Genomic DNA, 14,979 nt, shown 5'->3' on the forward strand with positions numbered 1-14,979 from the left:
TTATTTCCGTTGTCGTCACCTCGTGTCTCGTCTCACACGTTTTGGTCTCCCCATTTAATTTTTCCCTTTTGGTCACCGTCGATTCCTCTGTCACGACCCTCGCCGAACACGCCCCCCGAATTATTTTTTCACCCGCCTCCACCGCGGGCCTGTCAGCCGTTGCACCCCCTTCCAGCTCGTTTGCTCCCACACGTGGAGTCGCCATTCCCAGCTCCCTGGTCACGGCCTTCATGCCCGCCTGCAGGCATCGGCCCATGTTCTGCGTCTCACCCCGTAGCTCTTTCATTTCTTCCTTCATGTTTGCTTCCATTCCGTTTATTTGCTTGTTCATTTCGTTTTTCATTTCATTTCTATTTGTATCCATCTTTTCGTTCATGCCTTTCATTTCGTTTGTATTTGTATCCATCTTTTCGTTTATGCCTTTCATTTCGTTTGTATTTGTATCCATCTTTTCGTTTATTTGTTTGTTCATGTCTTTCATTTCGTTTTTTATTTCATTTGTCATTGCCGCATTCATTTGTGCCAGCATGGTGAATAGCTGGGCCATGTCGGATGCACTCAAGTGAGCCGTTTCGGCAGGGGTTGGGGAAGGGTCTTGGTGGAGAGGGGGGGAGGTGTCATACACCGCGGCCGCTGCCGCACCCACCTCGGGCCCTGGGTTCAGTTGGGCGAGTCCGTGTTCCTGCACAATCAACATTTCCTGCACGGGGATTCCATCCTGGACCATGGACTCTACATTACTACACATATACATTTCTAATACCCCCGGCTCCGGCTCGCCTTGAGACGCCATCTTGCTTCTCGTGAAGGGTTAATTTAACTCGCTCGTAATTTGGAGGGAATCGGGGGTCGCTTCTCTCACCCCTGGACCGATTCCCGTAAATTTAGCCGGAGACAGGAGAGCCCGTTTTCCTGTTCTCCGATACCAGTGCCGCGAGGAGGGCGATGAATTTGTATCGCACGACCTGACACCAGTGTTGCGGATTCCGCGCCCGCCGGCGTGCTGACGGCCACGTAACTCGAATCGCGGCACGTCGCCCACTGGACGGACAATCCAGTCGTGACCCTCTCGGACTAACGCCGGGAACCAGTCACGGGTGGACCTTTCGGTCTCACCGCGATCGAGCCAATCAGCCCCCGCGTGGGATAGGGTTGCTCGCCGAATTCGACCTACCTAAGTACCCACGCGGAGGGTAGACCGGGCGATCGCACCTCGCCGCAGGTCGACTTTGGACACGGGCCACTTAAGCGACCCGTTCCGTACTATCGGGATAACCGAGCGGTGTTATTCGTCGACCTCGACGGTTCGATTAATTATCGGGCGTATTCAGCCCACTACCAACCCTTTACGTGAAGCAAGATGAGGATTCAAAGAAAGAAATGACGAAGCGAAGCGGGAAACAGTTCAACAATAAAGCACATTTATTCGCGGCACACGGGAAGCACACAAATTCAATTCCACCAAAAGCACACAAAAAAAAGAAAACACAATTCCATTTACACAAAAAGCAAATATAAAAGCGAAACACAATGCAGAGCTAATACCGACTACCGAGCACACGGCAACACTTATACAATTCTACTTCACAGACGGCGCCGACAACACATACCCAAAACCAAGGAAAAGAAATACCCCCAAGAATGAGGCGGGCCTGAGGCCGAGACCGGGTCGCGCCTACCCGTCTGGTGATGAGACGCGGAGCGGCGATGGCGCCTCACTCCGCGGGCCTCGCGGACAGTGTCTGGCAGGGGGTGGGAAAGGGGCCCCCTTGGTCGCACTATCTCAGCGCGGGGGGAAACAGGAGGGGGTTGTTGATGCTCGGGGTATAGAGGATCTTTATTATGTGCGACGAGCGTCTCCACCTCGGCCAGGTCGCGCTGCCGGCCTTCCTCGGGCGTGCAGCTCCCGGCACCGTCGCGAGCACCCCCTCGTCTGCCTTCGCCGCTGCCGCCTCTCCGCCTCTGGACTCTCCACCCTGGACTCTTCTTTGGGCTCTCCTCGTTCGACTCTCTTCAGCTTCTCCAGCTACTGCAGGCTTCGGGCTCCAGACTTCCACACACTCTGACTGACGAACACCGTCCTTTTATCCCCCCCGTAGCTTCGCCTTTGACCCCCTCCCTTTGACCTTTCACCTCGCTCCCCATTGGCCCGAGAAAAAGTGGGCGTGAAGGCTTTTTGATCCACAAATTTGCATATATCGATCGTTCTGGAGGCGGGGCCAAATCGCCCCTCGCTCACCGATTGGACGGCAAAAAGTGGGCGTGTGTCGTTTTTGATCCGTTTTTGAAGCACAAAATCCGTGATTTTGTACACGCTGTTCGACGCGCGCTCTGCACGAGTCCAACACCGGTACCCACAGCGGGGCAAGAACGGTGGCGATGCTACGGTTGCGAGGTGTGACGTGAAGGTCGTGGCGGTTGTGGTGAAGCGGCGTTGTGGTTGGTGGTTGATGTTGTGGTTGTGGTGGTAATCATGGCGGTTGGTCCAAAATAAAGATAGTAAAAGAAAAACGGCTATCCTGAAGAGTCGCAGCTCGCATAAATGACATGTATTCCCACTAGACAACGGGTTTGGGCCTAACTACACATGCACTTACCGAGATACCTCACCTAAGGGACCTGAATGGTGGTTTGCGAATTTGGTAACCACAACAATACACTCACGTTCTTAATGCATATACTTCAAAGATACACTCACGTTCTTAATGCACATACTTTATAAATACATTCACGTTCTTAATGCACATACTTTAGAGATACACGCACGTTCTTAATACACATACTTTATAAATACATTCACGTTCTCAATGCACATACTTCATAGATGCATTCATGTTCTTAATACACATGCTTAAGAAATACATTCACGTTCTTAATACACATACTTGATGGATACATTCATGTTCTTAATGCACATACTTCATAGATACACTCATGTTCTTCATGCACATACTTTATAGATACACGCACGTTCTTAATGCACATACGTTACAGATACACTCACGTTATTCATACACATACTTTATGGATACATTCACGTTCTTAATGCACATACTTTCTGGATACACTGACGTTCTTAATACACATACTTTATCAACACATTCACATTCTCAATGCACATACTTTATAGATGCATTCATGTTCTTAATACACATACTTTCGAAATACATTCACATTCTTAATGCACACACTTTTTAGATGCATTCATGTTTTTAATACACATACTTTATGGATACACTCACGTTCTTAATACACATACTTTATAAATACATTCACATTCTTAATACACATACTTTATAAATACATTCACGTTCTTAATGCACATACTTCATAGATACACTCACGTTCTTAATACACATACTTTATAAATACATTCACGTTCTTAATGCACATACTTCAAAGATACACTCACGTTCTTAATGCACATACTTTATAAATACATTCACGTTCTTAATGCACATACTTTAGAGATACACGCACGTTCTTAATACACATACTTTATAAATACATTCACGTTCTCAATGCACATACTTCATAGATGCATTCTTGTTCTTAATACACAAGCTTAAGAAATACATTCACGTTCTTAATACACATACTTGATGGATACATTCATGTTCTTAATGCACATACTTCATAGATACACTCATGTTCTTCATGCACGTACTTTATAGATACACTCACGTTCTTAATGCACATACGTTACAGATACACTCACGTTATTCATACACATACTTTATGGATACATTCACGTTCTTAATGCACATACTTTCTGGATACACTGACGTTCTTAATACACATACTTTATCAACACATTCACATTCTCAATGCACATACTTTATAGATGCATTCATGTTCTTAATACACATACTTTCGAAATACATTCACATTCTTAATGCACACACTTTTTAGATGCATTCATGTTTTTAATACACATACTTTATGGATACACTCACGTTCTTAATACACATACTTTATAAATACATTCACGTTCTTAATACACATACTTTATAAATACATTCACGTTCTTAATGCACATACTTCATAGATACACTCACGTTCTTAATGCACATACTTTATCGATACACTCACGTTCTTAATGCACATACTTTATAAATAAATTCACGTTCTCAATGCACATACTTTATAGATGCATTCATGTTCTTAATAACCATGCTTTATAAATACATTCACGTTATTCATACACATACTTTATGGATACATTCACGTTCTTAATGCACATACTTCATAGATACACTCACGTCCTTAATGCACACACTTTATAGATACACTCACGTTCTGAATGCGCATACTTTATAGATACTCACGTTCTCAGTGCACATACTTTATAAATACATTCACGTTCTTAATGCACATACTTTATAGATACACTCACATTCTTAATAAATACATTCACCTTCTTAATGCACATACTTCAGAGATACACTCACGTTCTTAATGCACATACTTTATAGATACACTCACATTCTTAATGCACATACTTTATAAATACATTCACGTTCTTAATGCACATACTTCAAAGATACACTCACGTTCTTCATGCACATACTTTATAGATACACTCACGTTGTTAATGCACATACTTTATAGATACACTCACGTTGTTAATGCACATACTTTAAAAATACATTCACGTCCTTAATGCACATACTTTAGAGATACACTCACGTTCTTAATACACATACTTTATAAATACATTCACGTTCTCAATGCACATACTTTATAGATGCATTCATGTTCTTAATACACATGCTTTATAAATACATTCACGTTTTTAATACACATACTTTATGGATACATTTACGTTCTTAATGCACATACTTTATAAACACATTCACGTTCTTAATGCACATGCTTTATAGATACACTCACGTTCTTAATACACACACTTTATAAATACACTCACTTTCTTAATACACATACTTTATAGATACACTCACGTTCTTAATGCACATACTTTATGGATACATTCACGTTCTTAATGCACATACTTTATAAACACATTCACGTTCTTAATGCACATACTTTAGAGATACACGCACGTTCTTAATACACATACTTTATCAATACATTCACGTTCTCAATGCACATACTTCATAGATGCATTCATGTTCTTAATACACATGCTTAAGAAATACATTCACGTTCTTAATACACATACTTGATGGATACATTCATGTTCTTAATGCACATACTTCATAGATACACTCATGTTCTTCATGCACGTACTTTATAGATACACTCACGTTCTTAATGCACATACGTTACAGATACACTCACGTTATTCATACACATACTTTATGGATACATTCACGTTCTTAATGCACATACTTTCTGGATACACTGACGTTCTTAATACACATACTTTATCAACACATTCACATTCTCAATGCACATACTTTATAGATGCATTCATGTTCTTAATACACATACTTTCGAAATACATTCACATTCTTAATGCACACACTTTTTAGATGCATTCATGTTTTTAATACACATACTTTATGGATACACTCACGTTCTTAATACACATACTTTATAAATACTTTCACGTTCTTAATACACATACTTTATAAATACATTCACGTTCTTAATGCACATACTTCATAGATACACTCACGTTCTTAATGCACATACTTTATCGATACACTCACGTTCTTAATGCACATACTTTATAAATAAATTCACGTTCTCAATGCACATACTTTATAGATGCATTCATGTTCTTAATAACCATGCTTTATAAATACATTCACGTTATTCATACACATACTTTATGGATACATTCACGTTCTTAATGCACATACTTCATAGATACACTCACGTCCTTAATGCACATACTTTATAGATACACTCACGTTCTGAATGCACATACTTTATAGATACTCACGTTCTCAGTGCACATACTTTATAAATACATTCACGTTCTTAATGCACATACTTTATAGATACACTCACATTCTTAATAAATACATTCACCTTCTTAATGCACATACTTCAGAGATACACTCACGTTCTTAATGCACATACTTTATAGATACACTCACGTTCTTAATGCACATACTTTATAAATACATTCACGTTCTTAATGCACATACTTCAAAGATACACTCACGTTCTTCATGCACATACTTTATAGATACACTCACGTTCTTCATGCACATACTTTATAGATACACTCACGTTCTTCATGCACATACTTTATAGATACATTCACGTCCTTAATGCACATACTTTAGAGATACACTCACGTTCTTAATACACATACTTTATAAATACATTCACGTTCTCAATGCACATACTTTATAGATGCATTCATGTTCTTAATACACATGCTTTATAAATACATTCACGTTTTTAATACACATACTTTATGGATACATTTACGTTCTTAATGCACATACTTTATAAACACATTCACGTTCTTAATGCACATGCTTTATAGATACACTCACGTTCTTAATACACACACTTTATAAATACACTCACTTTCTTAATACACATACTTTATAGATACACTCACATTCTTAATGCACATACTTTATGGATACATTCACGTTCTTAATGCACATACTTTAGAGATACACTCACGTTCTTAATACACATACTTTATAAATACACTCACTTTCTTAATACACATACTTTATAGATACACTCACGTTCTTAATGCACATACTTTACAGATACACTCACGTTCATAATGCACATACTTTATAAACACATTCACGTTCTTAATGCACATACTTTATAGATACATTCACGTTCTTAATACACATACTTTATAAATACATTCACGTTCTTATTGCACATACTTTATAGATACACACGCTCTGAATACACATACTTTATAGATGCATTCATGTTCTTAATACACATACTTTATAAATACATTCACGTTCTTAATGCACGTACTTTATAGATACACTCACGTTCATAATGCACATACTTTATCAATACATTCACGTTCTTAATGCACATACTTTATAGATACACTCACGTTCATAATGCACATACTTTATCAATACATTCACGTTCTTAATGCACATACTTTATAGATGCATTCATGTTCTTAATGCACATACTTTATAGATACACTCACGTTCATAATGCACATACTTTATAAACACATTCACGTTCTTAATGCACATACTTTATAGATACACTCACGTTCTTAATACACATACTTTATCGATGTAATCACATTCTGAAAGTACATCCTTTGTGGACATACTCACACTCGAAAAGTACAGACATTGTGGATATTCTTGCATTGTCATAACACATACTACAAAGACGTACTCATATCCGCAATATTAAAAATAGGGGCAATATACCTGAGCTCACCTGGTAGAACCAGGGAACCACTAGTCGGCGTGGATGACCAAAAAAATATGTCAATAAGAAAAAGAGCAATCAAAGAATGCAGACCCTCATCAGGACTTGATTTATGGTGGTGTGTTGTTCATGTAGTTTTTTTGTGGTGTATTTTGTGTGGCGTTTTTTCACTGGTGTGTTGCGTAATTAATAAGAGACAAAACTAGAACTGCCACTTTAGAACTGTTGGCAGTGATGAATTTAGAACCAAGATGTCCCACATTAATGCAACCCCGCTTTGATCAGACACCTGACCCTGACCCATGACGTTTTTTTAATCATTATGCAATTGAATTCAGAATGGGATTAAAATAAATTAAATTCAAATCAAATGGAACACCAAATCGTTACAGTCCTGCATTGGAGTAATCAGAAGGAACCCAAACAAGAAAAGAGAAAAGATGAAGTCATCAGGAGCAACCTGGATAGGATTCACATTTGAGCTGCTACTCTGCTACCCTAAAACCCATCCAAGCACAGCCAAGTGAGCCTCATTCAAAAAACAAACAAACAAAAATATACCAAAAAACACAAAATAACCAGATCAGAAAAATTAAATACTTCTGCCTGCCAGACCATGTGTCCGATAAGGTTGAAATTTAAAACCTGTATTCCCCATTACTACTAGATCACAATTGTGAAATTTTACATTGATTGATGAAGCAGTTCCAGAGAAAACATAAATTAATACTTTTCTTAAATCCAATATGGCTGCCACACCATGTGACATCAATTATTCCTTGTACACACATGCCGTGGGAAGCATTTGTGTGAAGTTTCCCCTTGATCCGTCAGGCCATTGTGGAGAAGAAGATTTTTTATTTTTGGAAAAATCCAATGTGGCTGCCAAACCATGTGACCAATGACATCATATGTGTCAAACGTTTGTTCTTCATGGATCGGCGGTCATATGTATAAAGTTTTGCCTTGATCTGTTTGGGCATTTCAGAGAAGATTTTTGAAGGGTTGTTTTAAAAACAAAAATTTGTATCCATTGTTGAGGCTCGTGTTAGAGCGAACACACAATGCACAACAAGGGGGGCATGAGACAAGAGGGGCAGAAGAGGGAAGGACAACACATTGGGGAACTAACTTAATGGAGATTTGTGGAAGGGAGAGGGATGGGGCAGGGAACATGGGGTATAGAAGATGGACGTTACAGGGACTTTCAGGAAGGAAAGCAGGGAATTTGAAGGAGGTGGGATTGTGGTGGATTAACGGGGGTAGAAAAGATCGAGGTTTTGGATGGGGGAAGTTAATAGGTGGTGGTGAACAGCTGTTCTGAAGGCCTGGTGGAAAGAATGGGATTGAAGAGAGTAAGGGAGTTTATTCCAAAAGTGGGGAAAAAGAGGAATGAAAGAGTGAAGGTGAGCAGTGATTCATGATTTTGGTAGTTCTACCAGAAGGGGGGTTGTTGGCAGACCTTGAACGCCCTGCCATAAATATGGTGGGGACATATTGCAGACAGAGCAGGGGGGGGCGAGACCGGAGAGGAGACAGTAGAAGACAGAAAGATCACCGACCTTCCTGCGGTGAGAGAATAAGAGGCCCAAAGACTCAGCCTCATTGTGGGAGATACCAATGATCCCAAATGCCTTGGTTTCCACAGTGTGAAGCCGAGAAAGGTGAGAGGCAGAAGCACCAGCCCAGAAGGCAGAGCAGTACTCCATCAGGCTGTGGACAAAAGCTTTGTAAGTGGTCAGGAGCTCAGGTGGGCCAAGGAAGGACTTTGCACGACGAGTATTCCCAGTTGGTAACTGGCTTTGGAGGTGAGGTTTGAAATGTGGCTTTCCCAGGAAAGGTCATGGCAGATAGTGAGACCCAGAAGCTTGAATGAAAGGACTTCTTCCAGAGGATTGTTGAAAAAGTAGATGGGGAGGGGGGGGGGGTTCTAAACGGTACTTTCGGAGAGACATTGTGAGAGTGACATTTGTCAGGATTGAGATACATGTTCCGTGTGTGTGTGTGTGTGTGTGTGTGTGTGTGTGTGTGTGTGTGTATGTATGTGCTTGTGTGTGTGTTTGTATACGTGTGTTGTTGTTCATAAAGCATAACATTTTCTCTCTGCTAACTCCCTTCCCCCCAGCTCTCTCTGTCTCTGTCTCTGTCTCTCTCTCCGTTATTTATCTTCGGACAGCTTAAGTTTGTCTCCAGACCTGTGCGAGCGGTGTTTGTGTCCAGGTGTCTGTGTTTGTCTCCGGACAGTTTGGCTCCAGAAGTGTTTGGGCGATGTTTGTCTCTGGAAGGCTTAGCTCCAGACGTGTCTGAGCTGTGCTCCTCTCTGGACAGATTGGCTCCAGACGTGTCCAGGCGGAGTTTACATCAGGGCGGTGTTTGTGTCTGGACGTGTCCAGCCAGTGTTTGTCTCTGGACATGTCCGGCCGGTGTTTGTCTCCGAACATGTCCAGGGGTGTTTATGTCCTGACGGGAGTTTGTCTCTGGATGTGTCTGGACGGTGTTTATGTCTGGACGCATCCGGCTGGTGTTTGTCTCCGAAACGTGTCTGGGAAGTGTTTATGTCTGGACGGGAGTTTGTCTCCGGATGTGTCAGGACAGTGTTTATGTCCGGCTGGTGTTTCTCTCTGACCATGTCTGGACGATGTTTATCTCCAGACAGTTTAAGTTTGTCTCCGGACCTGTGCCAGCGGTGTTTGTATCCGGACGTGTCTGCGTTTGTCTCTGGATGCATACAGGTGGTGTTTGTCTCTAGAGAGCTTAGCTCTGGACACATCTGGGTGGTGTTTGTGTCCGGACGCGTCTGGGTGGTTTTTGTTTCCAGACGAATCTGGGCGGTTTTTGTGTCCGGACGAGTCTGGGTGGTTTTTGTGTCTGGACACGTCCAGGCATTGTTTATGTCCAAATGGGAGTTTGTCTCCATACGTGTCTGGATGGAAATTTGTCTACTGATGTGTCCGAGTGGTGTTTGTCTCCAGACAACTTGGCTTCAGACATCTCTGTGCAGTGTTTGTCTCTGGACGTGTCCGGGCAGTCCGGACAGTTGGGCTCCAGATGTGCCTGGGCAGTCTGACTGTCTGTGTGGTGTTTGTCTCCGGTCTTGTCTGATCAGTGTTTGTCTCCAGACATGTCCGAGTGGTGTTTGTCTCTGGACAGATTAGCTCCAGACATGTCCAGTGGTGTTTGTCTCTGAATGTGTCCAGACAGTGTTCATGTCCAGATGGGCATTTGTCTCCAGACGCGTCCAGGTGGTGTTTGTCCCCAGATGTGTCTGGATGGGAGTTTGTCTGCAGACGTGTCCAATCTGTGTTTCTCTCCAGACAGATTGGCTCCGGATGTGTCAGGGGTGGTATTTACCTCTGGGTGCTGTTTGTCTCTGGATGCGTACGGCCGTTGTTTGTCTCTGAACATGTCCGGGAGGTGCTTATGTCCGGACAGGAGATTGTCTCTAGACCTGTCAGAGCGGTGTTTACGTCTGGGCGGTGTTTGTCTCAGAACATGTCTGGGAGGTGTTTATGTCTGGACGGGAGTTTGTCTCCGGATGTGTCAGGGCAGTGTTTACGTCTGGTTGGTGTTTGTCTCCAAACATGTCTGGGCGATATTGATCTCCAGACAGTTTCAGTTTGTCTCCGGACGTGTCTGCGTTTGTCTCTGGATGTGTCCAGGTGGTATTTGTCTCCAGAGAGTTTAGCTCTGGACACATCTGGGTGGTGTTTGTGTCTGGACGTGTCTGGGCGGTTTTTGTGTCCGGACGAGGCTGGGTGGTGTTTGTGTCTGGACGTGTCCGGGCGGTTTTTGTGTCCGGACGAGGCTGGGTGGTTTTTTTTGTCCAGACGAATCTGGGCGGTTTTTGTGTCCGGACGAGTCTGGGCGGATTTTTTTGTGTCTGGACATGTCCAGACAGTATTTATGTCTAGACGGGAGTTTGTCTCCGGACGTGTCTGGATGGAAATTTGTCTCTGGATGTGTCCGAGTGGTGTTTATATCCAGACAACTTGGCTTCAGACATGTATGGGCAGTGTTTGTCTCTGGACGTGTCTGTGCAGTGTTTGTCTCCGGACAGCTGGGCTCCAGACATGCCTGGTCAGTCTCTTGACGTGTCTGGGTGGTGTTTGTCTCGAGACTTGTCTGGGCGGTGTTTGTCTCCGGATGTGTCCGAGTGGTGTTTCTCTCTGGACAGATTAGTTCCGGTCGTGTCTGGCGGTGTTTATCTCTGAATGTGTCCGGACAGTGTTGATGTCCAGATGGGCATTTGTCTCCAGACGCGTCCAGGCAGTGTTTGTCCCAAGATGTGTCTGGATGGGAATTTGTCTCCAGACGTGTCCGATCTGTGTTTCTCTCCAGACAGATTGGCTCCGAAAGTGTCAGGGGTGGTATTTACCTCTGGGTGTCGTTTGTCTCTGGACGTGTCCGGCCGTTGTTCGTCTCTGAACATGTCCGGGAGGTGCTTATATCTGGACGGGAGATTGTCTCCAGACCTGTCAGAGCGGTGTTTACGTCTGGGCGGTGTTTGTTTCTGGACGTGTCGAGTTCACCATAAACATAACACGTCATAGTTAAATTGAACAACTTTGTCAAAATGTCCTTAAACCTGCCTGGAGATGCAATATTAAAGAAGGCCACCAAGGGGCACTATATTAAAGTTGGTTTTCACACACACGCGCGCACACACACACACACACACACACACACACACACACACACACACACACACACACACACACACACACACACACACACACACACACACACGTATACACACACACACACACACACACACACACACACACGTATACACACACACACACACACACACACACACACACACACACACACACACACTGATTAAAAATATGCTCTCCCATCCTTTTGGGAATGGCTGTGGCTAACAGGTTACACACAGGTGGTGGGGAGCGGAGGGTACATGTTGTGGGTAGTTTAGAAGAGTGACGTGTGGAGCTCTGGAGTGGAGGACAGAAATGGAAAGGAGGATGGACAATGATGGATTCCATCCAAGACTTTTCACTTACCTGCAGTTGTGGGGGCGAGTATTCGAACAATGTGCAATCAGAAATGGCAGTTCTTACAGAATGTTTGCAGCATATTATTGTCGAAGAATCGTTACTCACAAACTCTGATGCAGGATGATTTGGAAAATGAGCATCCATCGAACGAAGGGGCAACAAATGTTATCATCAATATCACTTGTTTGTAATAAATACTGATTATTTGAATCCGGCGAATTAGTTTATTCAATGTAACGTTTTGTTTATTGTTTTTGTTTGTATAAATGTAATAGCTAAGAATAACTGCGAGAGGGCGCCAATATCAGCAATTCAATGCCGGAGAGAGGTTCTTCATCCACTTGCTTGCTTCCTGCAGGTCCGTTTTGCTCTCTTCAATATCATCAAGTCGTTACTCCTGTGAGTATTTCCCATCAAGCTTCGTGAAAGCATTGGTTCAATTCCAGTAAATCGAGGGTTAAATTCGAAACATAGGAACCTTTTTATATTAAGAGAAATAGCATTGAATTAAACAATAGTTTATGGTTTCTCGCCTATTCTGCCTGCGCTTCGCTTTTCATACCTGTATCTACAGAACATTTTAATGTCCATATACTGTACTCAACTGTAGACATTAAAACTTTTTTTTTTTTTTAAAGATACATAATCTACATCACATTTATCTTTTGTCACTAATTCAAGTTGAAGAAGATAGAATTTACCTTTGAACGATGTATGGCCATCAATGACGTCACTGTAGGTACCTTCATTGCCTTTCATTGGGCAGAAATTACTGCATTCCGATCTGAACTCTTTCCATATATTTATACATTTATTGCTGAAGTCTAGTAAAGATGTAAAACACAACTCATTTGGCCATCGACGATATCAAAACTCACAAACTCCATGAGGAAGGTGGACAAAATGCTTAAAAGGAGATGTCAAGGTGCCGCAAGTTTAGGTGTACCAGTTGTATGATATTATGATCAGTCGATAGGTTTTTCAAACATTTGCAAAAGAAGACCACTTTCGTGAAAAGATAGTTCAGTAGCTTTGGCCTTTGGGTTTGTTGTATCTCCACTTTTACACCCACAAGCCCTTGGGGCTGAAACAATTGTCCTTAAGGATCAGCATTTAAATTGTATTCACATTATCCCAAATGTGTATATTCCATTGCAAAGAAGAAAGTTTGCGAGGTGAAGTGCTTGATTTCTTAGCACCATGGGAATGGTTTGTATTGAGAGAAACTTTGATGTTACTTTCATCATGGTTGTACATTGAGAAAAGGAGTAGAAGAATGAGAAGCTTCTGTCGTCACGAGGTGTGTACAGCAAGGTGGCCGCAATCCAACCCTGGTGATGGATACGTATTGTGCCGTCATGCACTACTCCTCTTATACGATTCACTTCCAAGTCTAATTAATTTATCTCAGAGCCTTCTACTCGATCGTGTTGCCATTGGACTTTTACAGCAGGACCACAAAGTGTCAGCTTTTTGGTCGTCCTGGACTGAGCGCAGAATAACCACGTGATCGGTCCTCTACATTACTTTTATGCCTGAAATATTCCAGGACAACATGGACCAAGTTATTGTACAATCATGGAAATACTAGACGTTGTTAAGGCTAGTGTTGGTCTTCATTGTTGGACGATTAAATGAACGATAGGTTTTATCATCTACGGGTTGAAGAAAGTATGATAACCGTCATGGAAGGCACAATGAAGCTGACATTGTTATGGGCCTCCGCCCTGTGTCGGAGCAATAGATTACTTCCCCTCCAGGGGAGAGTTTCATGGTTTTTGCCATTTGGACGGCTGATCTGTGACAGCAATGTATTCAAGCTTTGTGACGTTTAACCTGTATTTATGGGGAGCCAGTGAGTGCTTGTTGAAGAAGGAGAGGCAAGCCTAATTGATCTACTGCGCAATGTACCAGTGCCTGGAAGTCCCACCCGCATGGTTTTACACACAGGCGTTTTGTCATGGAGCCGATGGTTTAATTCCAGGCAAGTAACTCACTCAGTCGACTGTACAGCTCATGATAGAGGAGATATGGCTTTACTGGGTATGTAAAAAGAAAGGGAAGACGATTTGTAATTGGGGGTTACACAGCCACACTTTCATAGAATCATCAAAAGAATCATATTTTCTGGAAACTTCTCAGAATTCCACATCATATGGTACAAGTATGGAATTTATTATCAATAAGCTACAGCTTAAAGGTCACTGAAGACTTGACGCAGAGAAAACAGAACATTGTGAAATTTGGCAGATTTAAACTCACAGGAATAACAGACTTTTCAACCCTTCCTAATCAATCTTAACAGCAGAGACTGGTTGCTGAGTTTCTGCTGGATAGCTGTTCCCACCTTTTCCCCCTTCCGAAAGAACCGGCAGTTCAGATCAAGAAAGCCCGACATGGTAAAATCAACTGAATGGACCGTCAGAGCATCACCCACCACTCTTGCTTGTTCACCTGAAAGTGAACCATTCTTGCCCCCTAAGTGGTGTCATCGCCTTACAGGTAATCGAGGCCACAGCCTGCCATCATCCTTGGTGAACCATCAAGTTTGGGTTACATAAGAGGCTCAATTTTTGAGATGAATTCTGGAATTCTCACCTTTGTG

This window comes from Eptatretus burgeri, chromosome 18 (genome assembly GCF_056783735.1).
Source record: "Eptatretus burgeri isolate ZD-2024b chromosome 18, Ebu_testis_v1, whole genome shotgun sequence".
In the NCBI taxonomy this organism is placed as follows: Eukaryota; Metazoa; Chordata; class Myxini; order Myxiniformes; family Myxinidae; genus Eptatretus; species Eptatretus burgeri.